The following is a 17,332-nucleotide window of genomic DNA, read 5'->3' as shown; positions in this document are numbered from 1 at the left end:
TCAGTGTCTCCTAAGATTTCTGTCCTGCCTGTTCATACAGTGATACATGTTCTTTATTATTTTTGTCCTTCTGCTGTACCTTTTAGAAGTGAGCATTGTGACTGTACTCATTATTACGTATCTGGAGTTGATGAAGATGTTCTGTACAATGTGCAGGGGCATTTTGTTCATTAGCCTTCTCCTTTTTAGACAGATTTTAGTGTCCTTAATTTTCTTAACATAAGAATCTCAAAAAAAATAGGTGGTTTTGTTGTGACTCACCAGATCAAATATTCTTGCACCTCCTACCTCTGTCTTGTAAGCAAAAATACGCATGTAGAATTTGCCAGGGGATGATTTCATTGAAAACACAGATTTAAAACTACATTATAATGGTTTCAACAGCATCAAGCTATAGTGTTTGTGACCAATTTAATCCTGTATGAATTATTATTTAGATAAAGGTTATTAATTACCAGCTGCTGTTCAGTTAATGGCAACATGCCAAGAAAGCACTCAGAGGCCTCCCTGTTCACCTATCTGTTGTTGGGAGTTAAGTATTTGGCTTTAGAGGAGAAAACGTCACAGAAATTTTTCTGCCAGGCTTTTAAATTTCTAAAATTATTCTTTCTATTAATAAAATGCAGATTTTCAGCATCATTTTAAAAGGCAGAGAGGGAGGAGATCAAATTGATGAGGAATTCCATTAGGAATGTCATTCCCGCTTCCTAGCAATCGTAAACATTATTACTGTAGGTACATTAGTAATAAACTCCCGTAAAAGCTGTCTCTAGTTGTGGTTGTTTTCCTGAGTCACTGGTCTCTTTTGAAAGTAACTTAAAGTTTTTATTGCCTTTTCAGTTATAATTTCTGCACGTGGGTTTTTTCTGTTTCATGTAAGGATATTTGTCTTTGCAAGGTGTTACCAAACAGTGTAAAATATTTTTTCTATGATCAAGTTACCAAGGCCTGCTGCAAATTGCTTTATTACAGCCTATGCAGTGCAATTACCTCTTTGAAAATAGGAAGAGAAAAATCAGGGGAGAGCAAATTTATTTTCATTACTGTTATGTGATTTGACACTTTTAATTTTTTATGTGATGAACTAGTGCTTTCAGATGAAAAGCAGTCAGGGTCTAATTCTTTTGTGTAAATTGCAATGCAGGATTCTGAAGGAATAGCAGGATGCTTCACCAAGTAGCTTCAAAACACAAATGATCACATCCTCCAGCAACTCCTGTATAGCAATGGGAACCCTGGGAAGAGCATTCATGGGCTAAATCAGCAAAAGAAGCAATTGTGACAATTTTGTTCCAGCATTGACAGGCACAGAGCTGCTTTAAATGTGCTTTTCTTTTAGTTTTAGTTTTACAGTACATGAGGCCTGAAGGATACCATGCACATATAGTTAAACCCTTGAGCAAAGGGAGTTTTGTATCTGTGATTAAAGAATAACTCCAGGTCTGAACTTTTGGTTTATCACATGGCATTAGTGGATGTCATGATCATGTTTAAAATAAGCAGCAGAGTCCTAGGTTTTTTTTTGTAAAGGCAGCCACTGTTAGGCTCTTTCCTCGATGGTACAGGTTTTTTCTTGTGGGATTACACTGCCCAGTTTTAACCAAAGAGCTCAATAGTAAATTGTCTACGTGAAAATATAATTTTACAGGAGATTTTATCATTTGGGAACATTTTTATAAGTAAATGCTGTAAGGTCTCAAGGAAGAGCCCATCAAACAATAAGTTTTATTAAAAAAAAGCTATGACATATAGAGAGACCGTATCTTTGAAGCCATCCAGATAATCTTGGCACAGAATAATTTCTTGTCTTTCGGTTGCGTATTTTATTTATGGGGTTTTGTTCAAGATATGAGCATGTGTTTACACTCCGTGATGTTTATAAATAAAATGTGAGATAACAGCCAACAGGAAAGTTAGCAAACACTTTGCAATGTTTGATATGTACATAAGGATGTTATATAGCTATATATTGTACATGACTGGTGCTTTAAGGTATTTTTCCAGCTTTTTACTTTGCCTGTGGTAATAGGCCAAATTGGGAAATGAGAATGTTGGGGTGGAGAGGAGAGGAACTGGCATTCAGCTTGTTGGCTTTGATGCATAGCAACCAACAACAGGTTGGCCCCAAGAGGAGGGAGTTCATGGTTTATTCCTGTGGTAGTAGCTTTTGCCCCATTGTTGATTGCAGTTCATGACAGTGTGATTCTGTATCTGGAAAGTTACAGAAATGTCCAAAACCGTTGTTCACCTAGGTACATTCGAAACTATTTTGGACTAGTTCATCAATGACTAGGAGGAATCTTTTTATTCCCATGAGGAATTGTGGGGTATGAGATGAGTTCTTCCAATCTGAGGAGTAGTTCTGCTGTGCTTTAGCTGTAGATCCATGTAACAGATAAGCCCCACAGCCCTGGGTAAAAACTGAACCCAAAGCTTGAGATGTGTAACAACTTTGTGAGTGACTGACATTCAGGATATCATTAAATGTAACTGCAGGCAAATTTGTGTTAGCTCCCTCTCCCAATCCAAGTTTCAGACTCGAGGGACATATTTTATGACACCTTCTCACCTCATGCTACTCCTACATGGAAGAAGCTGCTGTTTCCTTTCATCTTGTCACTTCATTCATTGCCCTTCTAGGTTGTAGAAGTTGTTACATTCGACTTAGTACACACATACCTGGCAGCATAGGGAAAGTGTCTGAAGGTACAGAGAGTTGCTGGAAACTGAAAAGATCCCAAATATTCTCCCTATGGGGAGAGAGAAGGGGAGGAGAGTTATAATGTAGGTGTTTTTGGGGACAAGTGAAAGGAATGGAGGAAAACATACTGGCATCCAAATGACCTGATTCCAGCAGTGGAAGTAAAAGGAGGTCTAAAATTGTGACCCGTAAGAAATTCTTAAGAATGCTTGTTTTATTTCCACTTTGAAAATCTACAAGTAGTGTCTGTCTTTCCCCCCGTAAGGTATAAATGTCGAACGTCCTGACATTGGTTCATGTCATGGTGCTGCAGGTGGCATTACTGGGAAGGACATAAACTTTTGACACCATCAAACCAATGTGTTGCTAAATCAATAACTCCTTCCAAAGCATTGTAGAGATAGATGTCTGAACTCTACAGACATTCAGGAGCAGATGTGTGCACTGGAGAATTGCCAGGAAACACCTGGATTTGCTGCACATGACTTCCTGAGTTTGTTTCCCAAGCTTCTCTTTGGGGCTGTTGAGCAGAACATTCAGTGCCAAGTCCCCACAAGCTGCTCTATGGCTCCATGTTTTTTCCTCCAAACTCTGGTTTTTATTGCCTGCTCTGGGCCTTTCTTATTTGTTGACTTAGTGAATTCTATTTGACTGCTCTCTACCTTCTGCATTTCTCCTTTCCTGTCTCTCACTGTGGAATTGAAGAGCAAAAGCCAGTTTAGTTGAAGGGATAACTTGAGATCACATTGTCCAACACCATATGTGATTACATGGAACAAGAACTGTACCTCCTGAAGTCTCTAAAGAATTATTGTATATTATCAAAGAGGACTTCTGGTTTCATCTACAGGTGGATGGATATAGTTTTAAAAAAACCCGATCCCAGATCAGTTTAGAGGCGTTGGTTGGGGTTTTTTTTGCTTTTTTGTTGTTGTTGGTTGGTTTGATTTTTTTTTATCATATAAGGTTTTGTTTTTATCATATAAGGTTTATCATTTAGGTTGTGTTTGAGCTCCTGTTTGATAAGAGAAGCTATTCAGAGAGAAGTACATCATATGGGATGTATAAAAACCATTTTCTTCCTTTTTTGCTTGCAGTAAAATAATCTGAGGGGAATTTATTAATTGTTCCAGGAGAATGATACTTCTGGATTAGTAATGGGGATGCAAAATATTTGCCTCACTTATGGTCAGTTCTCATGTTTCGTCCCGTAATATCCTGCTTCACTAATGCATTTTGGGAAATGCCACAAATATTTTATTAGAAGGATCATACAATTCTACTCAACCTACCTTGACATGTCAATGTTGATGTACATGTGCTTATTCTCATTTTCTGTTTTTCTGTTAAGACAATTATCCTTTTCTCTCAAAACCATTATAAATGGAAACAGTGAGTTTTTGCATCTGCACTGGTAAAGTTTTGTGGTGTTTTCATAAGTCTGCAGCCATGCATTTTGGACTGCCGGGATTTTTTATTTAAACACAGGCTTAGGCTTGTGTTTTGTATGTCTTGTCAGAGACAGCATCAAGCACAGTTACAGGCATGTAGAACAATTGAGGCTTAATTGTGGAGTGGGATAAACATGTATAAAGAAGTCAAATTTCTATTGTTATTGATCTTCTATATATTCTAGGGAGCTAATTTATGTTTACATACAGATGAATGGGTCAGTTGGAGAGCAATTTAAACCTTCTCAGGCATCAGATCTTTCTGGAAGAGCTGACAGAGTACGGACAAACCATTCCACGATTTAGGATGGTAATAAGAAAACCTTTGTTAATGGACCTACTGGATTTCTCTGTTATGGGCTATTGTCTTCAGTGTGGAAGCATGAATATAAATAATGCATGATGCCAGACTTCATTTAATCAAGATTATAGCAGTACTTAAAGTAGAATGGGAGGACTTATTCACTCCCACTTTGGTGTGTGACTTAAAATCGTTTTGTGAAAAGTCTGTTTTGTATATTGGGGGGTTTTTTTGTTAGTCTATTGAAAAGTGGCTGTGTTTCTAAAATGTAATAAGCACTCACAGCACTGCTTAAATACCATTCTGGCAATGTTATATTTGGATTGAAATAACGTAGGGCACAGTGCTCTGATGGATATGGATTTCACAGTTACAGGGATTCTGAAGGCAAAAGCTTTTATTTTTATTCTGCTCTTATACTTGGCAGCTTTTAGCGTTATGCCTGTTAACTTTTATATATGTCATACATTTTTATGTTAATGATGCAGCTTTGACTATAGCAAGAGGCTCAACTTCTGCTCATCAAACTAGTGTATAAGCAAAATTATGACACTTCAGAATTGTTAAAAAGCTGCTTTTATTGTTTGTCGATTTATTGCTTGCGTGTTTTTATGGTAAAAAGAGACTTTTTTTTTCCCTGTGTATCAAGAGCCGCAGAACTTCACACCTGTTCAGTACAAGGATTTAGACTTAATTTCATTTTTGTAGGTGTTGGCACTGACAATTTCAATATTGTTGAGGCTCATGCCAGATTCAACAGTGAGGTAGCAGAAAAGCACCTGTGTTTCTATGGAGCTTCTTTTCATCACTGGGTAATGGGTAGTCTGGAAGTTGAGTGCCTTTGCAAAGTCACAGACCCAAGAGGCATAAAGCCTGGCTTTCTGTCACTCTCTATAGCTAGAGGCAAGTTTCTGATTTCATACAAAATCTTTAGTGATTCTTGCTAGGGAAATACCATTTGTAATATAGAGTGATGCATCACAGAAATAATTGAGAGGCTAGTGTGCATTAGAAATCTTCCAACACCGTGGAGCAGCCAGTGAGGCATGTAGGAAAAGAATTGTGGTTGTATTGCTCTTCTCATACAGAGAGGCCTAGACTCTGTGCTTTGGTTTGGGCAAATTTCCCCTAGAGCAATAGATGATACACACAAATTTTGTTTATGATTTCTTGACCTATGTGAAAAGATGTTGCCAGTGTTTGCTTCCTTTTCTTTTATTTGGTAAGTTCTATATCCCACTTCATTGTTATGAAGACATTTTTTCATCAGATTCAGAAAAATACAGTGTGGCATGCAGTGCATTGCAAAATTTGGCTATAAAATTATTGTACCATTTTCTTTCAGTTTAATGGTTTGTGAGCACAAAATTGCATACTCGGTGTTTGTTGTGGAGTGTTTCCTGTTTTACTTCGCCCATTTATTTTAGATGGAGGCAAAACAGGGAGGAAGTAGTCCACCTCTCTTCCTTGTGTGACCTGGGCCCAGTCACTAAAGTATCATTTCCTCAAGATAGAGAAAGTAAAATAGTGTCAGCAGAAATAGTTTATTAGGTTTTACAAAATGTTGGTAACTGCTGAATATGGTGAGGTTAATACTCAGAAGCTTATTTTCCTCTTGAATTATACAGTGAACTAATGCAGTTCAGACAGATGAAACTTAGGAGAAAATTCACTATTATTTTAAATGTTGGCTTCTCATTTGATCACTTAGTATTCCTTTTTTTGAAGAATCGTAAGTTTGCTTTGTAGGGATTTATGAAGTGTCTTCTTCCCACAAACCAGTGAAACAGTTGCTGTTGCTCAATGGTCCTTTTCATCACTTTATCAAAATATTTCTGGATTTAAAAATAATAGTTTAATTTCATATGAAACTGTGAGAATACCATTGTGAGAATGTTTCATTTTATGAATTTGAACCAAGCACACAATAAATAGTAGCATTGTCTGCATCCCAGCTAGAGATGGCCCTATTCCAAGATAAGAGCTTGTGCTCATTTGAGCAGTATGCAAATTTGGGAATTCAGATTTGTATGGCTCTGCTGTATAATCCAAATTCCAACCAAAAATCTTTTAGATGCCAAATGTATGTCCGTGATTATGCACTGACCTGCATTACCCACGTGTATCTCCACATAACAAAACAAGGGAATATTAGAATTATTTATGAGATTGCTGGGGCAGGCCTGATTAAAAATAAATCAGTGATTCTCTGAAACTTTTCAAAGTTCAATTATTTGCAAAAGCTGAATGGAGAACATTACTGGAATAAAGGAACAGTATTTTGTTATCCAGTTGGCACAATTTGTGAAGGACGATACGCAGGTGATAATTGGGAGAAAATCATCCTCCGTTCAACCAAAATGGAAACATAAAAGATGAAAAGCACATACATGAAGCACTCCCCCGCAGCCCCCCGGGGCTAGCTCTGTTTCTTGGGAGGCTTTGGGGGAAATGCTTCGAGGGGACCAGGGCAAAAGATTCCAAAAGAGGCTCTTACCCCCAGGGTTGATCCAAGACGTTTATTCCATGCGGGGAGGCGAAGGCAGGAGGGCCAAGAGGCAAGGGCCCAGAGGGTAGGAGGCAGGGCCCCAGGAGGCAAGAGGGGACCCAGGAGGCAAGAGAACGAGAAGAGGAAGAGCAGGACCTTATCAAGGCTCCTGCCAGGGGGATGGCTGGAACTCAGCCAATTAGGTCCAGAAAGGAAGGAAGGGTCAAACTATGGAGTTGCAAGCTCCAGGGGCTCTGGGGAAAAAACCATTCCCCAGAGAAATACAACACATACAGAGGAAAAAATAGCTGCTATATCTGCTGAGTAGAATTTAATTTTCATCTGGAGTCATTTCTGTCTGTGACTTCCAAGAGGAAAACAATGATATTGTTATGAACACTGATGGGACATGAGAGTCAAGACTCTGAGCCCAAAGGCTAAGTCAAAATAATTCAGTAAAATCAGTTTACCTTTGGTAATACATTCAGTAAAATTTTGGATTGCAGTTAGGCAAAAGCAAAAAAGAACTGATATATAAAAATGACAATAGGAATGAACACTGTTTGGCAGAGGTCGACATAACCCTGTACCATAGATATGAGAGGCTTGATATAAAAGAAGTCTCTTCTTCCAGAGTATATCTGGACTGTATGGGGTATATATATTAGGTGGTGGCTTTACCTTTGTTCAAAACTTAAAGAATGTAATTTATTCCTGGAATTACTGTAGTAATACTAATCTCAATTAAAAGTCATCTCTCTCCTTTGGGATGAAATGGAAAAAGTGGCATTTTCAAGAAGATGCTTGAAAATGTTATGAATTTTTATATTATCTTTGCTTGTCATTTGCTTCCTGCTAATTTTCTTTAAGAAATAGTAATGATCAAGGAAAAAAAATATTTCAAACAGGAAAATCCTTGTAGTTTTCAGCTACACTAAGAAAAGTAAAGCCTGCATCATGACTCAGGTACCTGTGTTGTAATGTAAAATATATCTGTTGTACTATAACAAATAGATATTTCCTGAACTTAATGATAAAGTCTCACTCCAGTAAGTCATTTAGGTTCCTAACTTCTCTTAATATTCTATGAGCACATTGGAATGTGAGTTAGGCCTTTGAAAATCAATGGCATAGCTTTTTATGAGATAGGTTCACATAAATTATATATACTCTGTATTGAAAAGAACATTTTTAATGTGATATACTGATAGATCAAGAAGCTATGCTTTATGTATCATATTAAAAAGTGGTGAATTCCAGTTTCTTTTTCTTTTTCTCTGGTGTCCATATCCTTTTTGCTGTAATTTCTATTAACTATGTTGTTAAGGCTGGAAGAATAAGAAAAGCTATGTTATTAAAAAAATAATTTAGGACAGTGCAAATATTGTGTAGACTGTCAGATATATTGCTAACTAAGTTTTCCCAGTGAAGGAATTTACAGAATGGGAAAAGCAAAGGCCCATTAAATCCAGTTAAATGGTAATTTTGCTTCCTTCTTTCTCACTCAAAAAAAAATTGAAGTTTCTTTAAAAGGAAAAAACCCAATCTGGTGTGAAAACCAGCAAGGTAAAAGCCCTGTCATTGTCTGCTCTGTGTCTCGTAGATTCTCATTACCTGTCCTGTTTGCCAGTCTGCACATAGACTTTAGATTAGTTTGGCTCTGCAACCAGCAAAGCAACAAAGACCTTTGGCTACCCAATAGATTAATAAAGTGACTTATTTATCTGTCCTATGTAGTAGAATATTATTTGAGCATTTTTGCCACTAAAAAGATGTAAGAAGCAATTAGAAGCTGCTCTAATAGCTGTGAGATGATGGCCGAAGAGACAGGCAAGGTCTAATGCTTTCTATCTTAGGTCTACCCTGTGTGTACCCTCTGCATTCTCCATCTGCAGATGGAGATCTGCACAGCTGAAGACAAGAAAAGGGGAGCTGGCTGAAGGATGAGGTCCTGTGGAGATAGGATGGTCTTACTTTGGCTTTGATGGAACAGCAAAGTCATGTGACTGGACTTTGAAGCCAACCATGGCTAAAAAAGCAACCTCTGTCTGCATCAGTGTCATTTATATTAAAGCACACCCTGTGTGTGCTAATAAGCTTAATGAAGTACATGGTGCCACATATGACTGTGTTGTTGAACTCTCTGCTTTGATCTTGCTGTACATTACATAAGAGAAGAAGAAAAAGATCGAGCTTAAGAAGGGTAGAAATCTAAAAAGGGTAGAAATGGTAGAAATTTTATCTCATTAGAAGGAAGACCCAAAAGGCCTTGGAGACAGTCAACAGGCTACTCTTCTCTTCCTCCTCCCAAACAGGGATGCCTTCTTTGTTTTCTTCATAGATTACTATTATTAGCCCGGTTAGCACAATATTATTATTATTGCTAGAGCTCTATCACAGCTGGTGCATTTTTCAGTGGCAGTTCCAAAACTCTTTTTCTGTTGCTTCAATAAATTGCACTGTTATTCAATCTGTGATCTCAAGGTTCTTACTAAACATGACTGGACCTATAAGGTTGGATTGGTTAATCTCACTACTTGTGGATCTGTGATTGCACAAGTTCTTCTTGAATACAACCAGACCTGCAGTGTTGCAATGAAAATCTGCCCTATTTATGAATGTTTGACCATGGAAGATCCAATTGAATGTGGCCTGACTTACAGAGCTGAAAAGCCCTCTGAAATCTGGGGACCACTTGAAATTCAAGAGGTTTATTTTCTGTGAAATTTCTTAGTCTTAACACATAAGAGATATATCCTGTACATATATATGCGAATTAAACATATTTGTATCCCTGTCAAGTATACCAAGGATGGAAATTTAGCTACAGGTTTTCAGATCCAAAGACAATGGGTACTGACCATTTCTTTTTTTTTTTTTTTTTTTTTTTTTTTTTTTTTTTTTTTTAGTTCCCAGCTCCTGCAGCTCTATGTAAAACCAATCTCTTACTAAAGGGTAAATTTATAGCTGCCTTTTCCTCCCAGCACCATGCAGCAAAATAGCTTTGTTTATAATGGATATGTTTTTTGTATAATAACCATTCTGGTTCAGGCATGCGGGATACTCTTCACATGCTCATAATTCTAAAGGGTGAAAGGTACAGCTTGAAGGTAGAGAAGAACTAAGAAATTTTGAATTTGGCTGCTGACATAAACAATCAATGTTAGTTCGGGTTCTTTAGACATTCTTATGCTGAACACTTGAAGATCCTACAGTACTTCTGATGTTCCTGCAAAACTAACTCGGCAATTTCAATCGTCTCTGTGAAAAGCACTTCAAGCCTTCTTTTCCAGTTGGTGAGATTGGTAATGGGGTAGGTAGTTGTATTTTTTTTTGTTGTTTGTTTTGTTTCTTTTCTAAAATTGATTCTTGATTCCACTGATGGAAATCTTTCTAAATCACTGGAAATGTTTGTGTTATAATGTAGTGTTTAATATTCTGTTTATCTCCACATACACAGGCTTTCTTGCTTCTTTAACACTGCCCAGCCCAAGTGTTTCTCACAACAACATGAGTTGAAGCCCCATTAGGTCTAGCACAAAAGCCTCTATATATCCAGGAGATTTGTAAATAATGTTTGTATTTGTTGCCTCTGGCATGAGGAGAAGGCAGTCAAGCACAAGCTGGTATCTTTGCATTTGTAAGTATTGAGAAGTTTGCTCAGGTTTTTGGACAGAACTTGGTGAGCTTTGATCCCACTCAAGGTTTCTCTTAGTGCTTTGTCCAGATTGCATTTTTGTGCACTCGTGCAGGCCCTTCCCAGAGTGCAGGGCTTTGTCCTGCTGCCTTGGCACCACAACATGCTTTATTGTCCTATCCCTCTGTATCCTTTATCCTTCAGGTGACAGGAGTTGTTGAATTTGTTTCCTTCCGTTCTTTCCACCAAGTGGAAGTCTGTTACTCACTATGCAGAGGGCATACTGAGACTGAAAATTTTGAGGATGAAGATGAACAAAACTTCTGAGAACTGCCTGGTACTGGGTAATTTTGCTCACTGAATTCTGTCCCATCACAGTTATTTGAATTTGTTATGTCAAAGCTACCTGTTCCATTGTAGGCAGATCTCAGAGGTTCAGCTTCCTAGTTCCTACATGCCAGCATAAAAGACCTTTGACCAGTATCTGATTAAAGAGACTTAAAATAGCTTCTTTGATCAGATGCATTCAGAATGAAGGGAGAAAAATGTAACCTTTGGAAAAACCTGCTGACCTGCACTTCAAGAAGAGGGTAGTGCTAGGATACTTGCAGATAAGCCCTGCAATTATAGTTCAAGATATGGTGCTAAGTAAATTAAGCAAGCTATAAAGAGGAAGAAAAAGCACTCCCGGATGCCTTTCTGTAAGTTCTGCTAGCATGAAGGACATGTCAGTCACCAGATTTAGAAATCGACAGAAATACCCTATCTCATGTCTATTAAGCAGGATGTTTCAAAAATCATTTTCTGATGGAATCATCTTTCTCCTTCTCTGTTTGCAATTTGTACCATTAGCCAGCTCTGTATGAGGGGAGTAAACTGAGGTAGAAGTAATATATATCTACAAAATGAAGTGGATTGTGCTCCCATTCTGTTCCAGTTTTGTGTGTGGACTATGGTGTCCATGGTGCTGAAAAATGACCTGCTCTTTGGGCAAATGCTGATTGCATCTGTCAGCAATATAGAAGTGGTGACACAAGAAGAAATGATACAGAGTGCTTGTCCAGATGCCCATCCCAGCATCCAGGCAAATGGGCGTAAAAGGTCTCTCAGCATAATTTTGAGTGTCAGGTTAGCCTTTGCTCCTAGATAAATTAACCTCTTTCACTGTTTTTGCATTTCCCCCCACACCTACATTAACAGATTGCTTAGCAAAGTGTTTTATCACATATGAGACCCATGTTGAGAACAAGAACCATGGACAAAGCTGGTAGGAACATATTTATGAAACAATTTGACTACATCTGGGTTGCTACTGTGTTATCACTGGCAGGAAAGGGATAGGCTGTTGTTCATCCAATTTTAAAGCAGCAATGAACGCAGCTAGTGCTGGATAATAAATCTGAATGTCCTTTGATGTTCCAGCTCCCGTAAATATTCCATTCCTGGGATAGTTGTCCCGACACAGGTAGTAGTATTTTTTTGCAGGTGTGAGGAATCAAAATTGTCTCTCTCTTTAGAAAAGAAGTTACTTTTTTTTTCACTTTTTATATGTCCTCATGGAGAGCTCTCAGTCTAGTAGGTGAAATTGGGGAATATAATATTAATATGTTGCCATGAATTTTGTGAGTAATTCTGCTTTTAAAATTGCCTCTGTGGTGACAGGATTCTGTCAGGAAGACAGGCAAGTCACTTTCTGGTATATAGTCTGAAAATTATAAAAAATTTCTGAGCGCTTGCATTCTAGATGTGATGTGCCTGAAAATGAGGATGGACTGTCTTTAGGAAAGCTTGAAGCAAGCATCTCCTTTCTATTGAAGTTCTTTTTGTTTTTCTGGGACCAACTACTGGCCAATAGCTAGTAGTCTGAAAACAGATTTGTTATCTTAGAAACTTTATTTTACTGTACTTTGTAGTTCATGGTTTATTTCTGTGAACCACAATTCTTGGAACATGCTACAGGAGCATTTCATTTAAGTATCAATAATTATTTCTGGTGACAGATTCGAAGTGGTCCAAAAGAGGATGGGAGTAGAAAATTGAGATTACGGTGAAATAGGGGAGTAAATCTGAGCTCTGTCCCCTTCCCAGATCAAGGCCAGTCGATTAACACAGCAGCGCTGAAACCTTTCTGGACAAATGTCAGCAAATCAGGCTACAGGGCTTGTTCTGCCTGTAGTCTAAATGGGTAATAACTCCCAAGTGCCTTGAAGCCAGACAGCTTTTCAATCCCCAATCTGAATTACTGCTGCAGTTTTAACCTGGTTACGTGAATAAATCATTCTAAAAAAATACAAGTAAGAGGATATTGAACAGCCTAAGTATTTATGGCCTGTGGTTACACTGGTCCTGGACACAGGGCAAGAAAACCAATTTCCAGGGGTGGCCTACTTCATACATCACTAGTCAAGTATGCTAAAGTGCTGATGGCTAGGAACACCTAACTATGCATGATTAGACTGAGGTGGCACGACACATTATTTCCTTTTATGTTTCTTGGCTCAAAATTTAGAGGAGACATCACTCTTCAGCTTAAAGGATCAGAGGTCAGGAAGTTTCAATCTCATCCTTCTCACATCACAACCTAATTTCAGTTTTCTGCTCCAAACACTATTTAGATCCATGATTAGATGCCATGGTGGGAGGCACTAAAATGTCTATCTCACTGGCTTGTCATCTGTTTGTCTCCACAAACTAAACAGAAACGATGAACTAAATATGAGAAATAGCTAAATAATGCCCAGGCATTGCACATATGTCCTCTTTTTCTCTGGTGAATATCAAGCAGACCAGGACTAAGGGCAGTGATTAACTAGACCATCCATGTGTGTGCATTATCTTGCAGAGGTGTGATGGTGGCACAGACCAGGAAGTGTTTAAAATATGAAAAATGTTAAAAAAGTTGCAAAGATAATGTTACAGCCCTGTGCTTTAGGTCAGCAGCTGTGAAATTGAATCTGTGTTGCAATTTGATGCTCTAATGACATCTTCCCAGGCCTTTTGTTGATGGAAGTTGCATCATTGACCTTAAGCAGATGAGGAAGCTCCTCTCCAAAAAAACTTTATCAAGACTTAACATGGCTTCTTTAATCACAGTGATTGGTTATTGACCTCTAGGTAAGAATTTTAAACTGTTTTGAACTGAGCCCAATGCTTATATACATCATTGGGGTTTTTCTTCTCTTACAGTATCTAAGAAGGAATAAATGATAGCTTGATGATTTGCAGTCATCTAGGTTAGAATTTCTGAGTTCCCCATTTCTAGCATTTAAGCTTTGTCATTAAATCTATTGGTTGATTTGTTAAAAAGTTACATTTAATATTCTCTTCCAGAATAGACTGGAGCAGTGTGTTACATGCTGGTACAGTCATTAAAATTGTGATGAAGGGATATAAAATACCCTTAAACTTGGTGTCTGTCACTTTTTGCAGGTCTAGAGAAATGGAGAAACTGCCATGTAACAAGTCAGTCTTGCAGTCTTCATTCCTCAGGTGCGTTTGAGGAGGTGGTTATTAACTGAGGAGGGGATTTTCAGTTATCTCAGTCAGGCCTGGATGTACTGAGACTGAAATGATGATGTTTAATCTGCAAGAAAGGTTTCAACTTCCTCCTCCCCTCCGTCCTAACCTGGCCTGCTTTGTCTCCCCATGAATCACCTCCACTGATCACTTACTCCCTTGGCAAGGCAGTTGAATTCACCAGTTTAGGAGAAAACAGACCCAGCCAAAAAGAAGCAAGTCACCTGCTCAGTGGAAACACGACTGGGAGTAGGAGGCCAGGAGACTGGGCTGTGGTAACTCTCTGTTTTCATAAACAGCAGGTTCTTGTGTCAGCTCTCTTGTGAAGAGCTATGCTCAGAGCAGTTTCAGGAAGCACAGCTTCAGCGCTCCCTGGTGCTCAGCAGATGCCTTCCTGCTGGCAGCAAAGTCTAAGGTTATAGAAAAGCCTTTTTTATTAGCTCTTAGCTTTTAAAAAATAATTTTATAAAATCTCCATATTACACTGAGAGATCCTAAGCTCTGTATGTGACTGCCGTCCTATGAAACATTTCTGAAACAAGGAATCATATATTTAGTCAGTATTGGTTTCCTGCTTCTTGGAATAGAAAGTTGAGAGATTTTTCCTTGCGTGTGCGTAGGGAATGTCTTCAGCACAAATGATTCTTAAAGTTGCCTTGAACTCTCACTTTTTATATCTTAAAAAAAATTAATAGCCTCAATATGGCTGAGGACGTTTTCTATAACAGTATGCTGGTGTACAACAGAATGTGTTACAGAGCTTGTGCTTTATTTTCAATTATCTGTTAAAGGTTTGGTGAAGACAGAAATTGTCTTCATCCATTTAGTAGAATCTTCCTTGTCCTCCTGTGCTTTGCAGTAATGAACATAGGCAAACCAGAATGCTCTGTAATTCAAGGAGTTAATTTTATATTCAGTAACACTTGCCTGTAATCCAAGGAGTTCTTTTCATATTCAATAACACTTGCGGTCCCACAAACAAAGGGAAAATAAACAAAACCTATCTTTCAGGGTGCATAATAAAGACTAGAAGAAAACAATTGCCCAAAACAACTGGGGAGATGCTTCCTGGTAGAGCTCCCTAAAGCCTCAGTCACTGTCTTACTGGTTTGAGCCATTAGACTTTTCTGGTAGAACATTCTTGTTTAAGACTTTAAAAATGTGGTTTTCATATGATTTTTAAGATTTACTTGAGGAAAGCCTAATTTGAATGCATTTTCATGTAATTGTAAATTAGTCATTCTAGCAAATTTGTAATCTTTTCTCTGCATGACAGTCACCTTTCTTTTCCCTTTTTCCACACAACTGAATTTTCCTTTTCTTTTCCCTCATCTCTCTTGAGTTATTACTGAAAATGTAGGAGGCATAATGGTACTTTGCTACTGCCCTCTGAGACCTAGAGCTGTATAATGGAAAACAAGGTCATGCCACAAATGTATGAATACCATTTCAATTTGTTAATGTATGTACAAATAATAGGAATTATTTGAAATTAGATCAAGTTCTGTGAATGAAGGGTAGAACACGATTTTTCCCAAGCAGAAGATGAATCAAAATCCTGAAGTTACTTTTGCACTTTATTCAGTAATCCCAGACTAAATAGTGATGGAGAAATAGAGAGAAATGGCACTAGTACAACTGGATAAACATTTTTGTTTCCAGTGTTCCCACATATGAAGCTAAGCAATCCATTCAGATAGTTGTGGGCATAAATGAACTTTGCTGAACTTCTTCAGACAATCTGTGTCTTCTTTTCCTTGTTCACCAGTTCTGGCATGTGACTTTGCTAGCATATTAGTAGGTTTCTAATGACAGTAATGGTGTGTGAAGAGTGCAACTTTAAATTGCTATGCTTAATTATAGCTATTTTTCCCTCTCTGCTCTCCTGCAAAATGATTTCCTTTTTTATTTAATAGCCAGTGATCAAATGATTTAATGAAATGATCTGTGGAGAGTTTCTACTGAAAGGAGATTTGACACCTCTGATAATTCAAGAGGTTTTGGCTCCTTTCTTAGGAGAAATGGCTTGAGAGAGTCCCTAGGGCTTTAATATTAACTTCTGCCTATAATTTACCTGTTGGATACTGTTTTTAAGAACACAGTATTTTCAAAATTGCCTTAGTTGCTATTTAAAGCCTAGTATTCAAATGATCAAATGAAATTACCTCTGAAGGTCCACAGTGGTCTAAAGCAATGTCTCATGACAGACTTGAGCTACCCTTAGACTGAGCTATAAAGTGTGACAATGGTTACTTAGGCTTCAGGAAGTCCTGTCTTCATCCATGAGATCTTGTTAAAATCTATGGACCCTTTTAATGTCTGGATTAGCTGCCACTGCACTGGGTAAATATATTTGAAAGAAAAAGGAGGGAAAAAGGTCTGTTCTCCAAGTACCTCTTGGCTGTCTTCTCAGTAAATTGGATATAGAAATTTGAGGTAGAAATGTCCTTTTCCTCCTGGAAATTAACATTTCATTTGCCTGAAGGGCACAACATGAAGGCTACTGTCTCCTGCTCTGGCAATGTGTTGCATGATGACAGTAGAAGTATTCTTTTAAATTGTCTTCATAGTATTTTAAAATATTAAATGCAGACAAGGGTGTGAAGAGGTTTGGTTTGGGAAGGAGAGGAATATGGGATAGTAGGGGAATAGGAATTGCCTTGTGTGGGTTAGACTAGAGTAGCTGAAAGGAAGGAACAAAAAATGATCTGATTTGCTCATCCTGTTGTCATATTATGATAGAAATAAGTTATGCAGAAGATAGAAGTTTATTTGGAAGTTATTGTAGTAAGCAGCAGCATCTTTCTAGTGCTCACAGGAGCTTGTGAACTCACAGAACCTCTCTGAGGGCAGAGATACTGGCAAAAGACGAGTAAGATGCTCTCTTTATCCTTTCCACTCCATTAGTGCAACAATGTAATGAAGTTTAAGTGAGGTAGTTTGTTATGATGGAAGCTCTGCCCGCTGCGAACCCATAGCACAGAGCAGGTTGTGCTCTGCAGTGTCAAAGGAAATCAGTGCTAATGGAATAACTTAATTAAAATTAATTTGGTATGGTTCTGTCTCTTAAATGTAAGATTGATGTAGGTTATTTTCAGCTGCTTCTTTGCTTAAGGTTAAACTCAGTTTATTTAGGATATCCCATGTTGTTTTCCTCTCTTATTCATGTAAAAGTTGTAGTAAAATGGAATGGGTCAAAAATTTGGAGAACTCAGGGTTGGGAAAGACATAGTAGACC

At 38.0% G+C, this 17,332-nt stretch overlaps 1 protein-coding gene across 2 annotated transcripts in view; it reads left to right on the top strand.

The window, feature by feature from the left end:
* GRID2 (glutamate ionotropic receptor delta type subunit 2) overlaps window positions 1–17,332 on the top strand; it is a 682,153-nt gene that overhangs the window by 155,357 nt on the left and 509,464 nt on the right. The window lies entirely within an intron of this gene.

Source organism: Sylvia atricapilla, chromosome 4 (assembly GCF_009819655.1).
Source record: "Sylvia atricapilla isolate bSylAtr1 chromosome 4, bSylAtr1.pri, whole genome shotgun sequence".
NCBI classification, from domain to species: domain Eukaryota; kingdom Metazoa; phylum Chordata; class Aves; order Passeriformes; family Sylviidae; genus Sylvia; species Sylvia atricapilla.
Note: the sequence above shows the minus strand (reverse complement) of the source record. Positions and strands in the feature narration are given on the sequence as shown.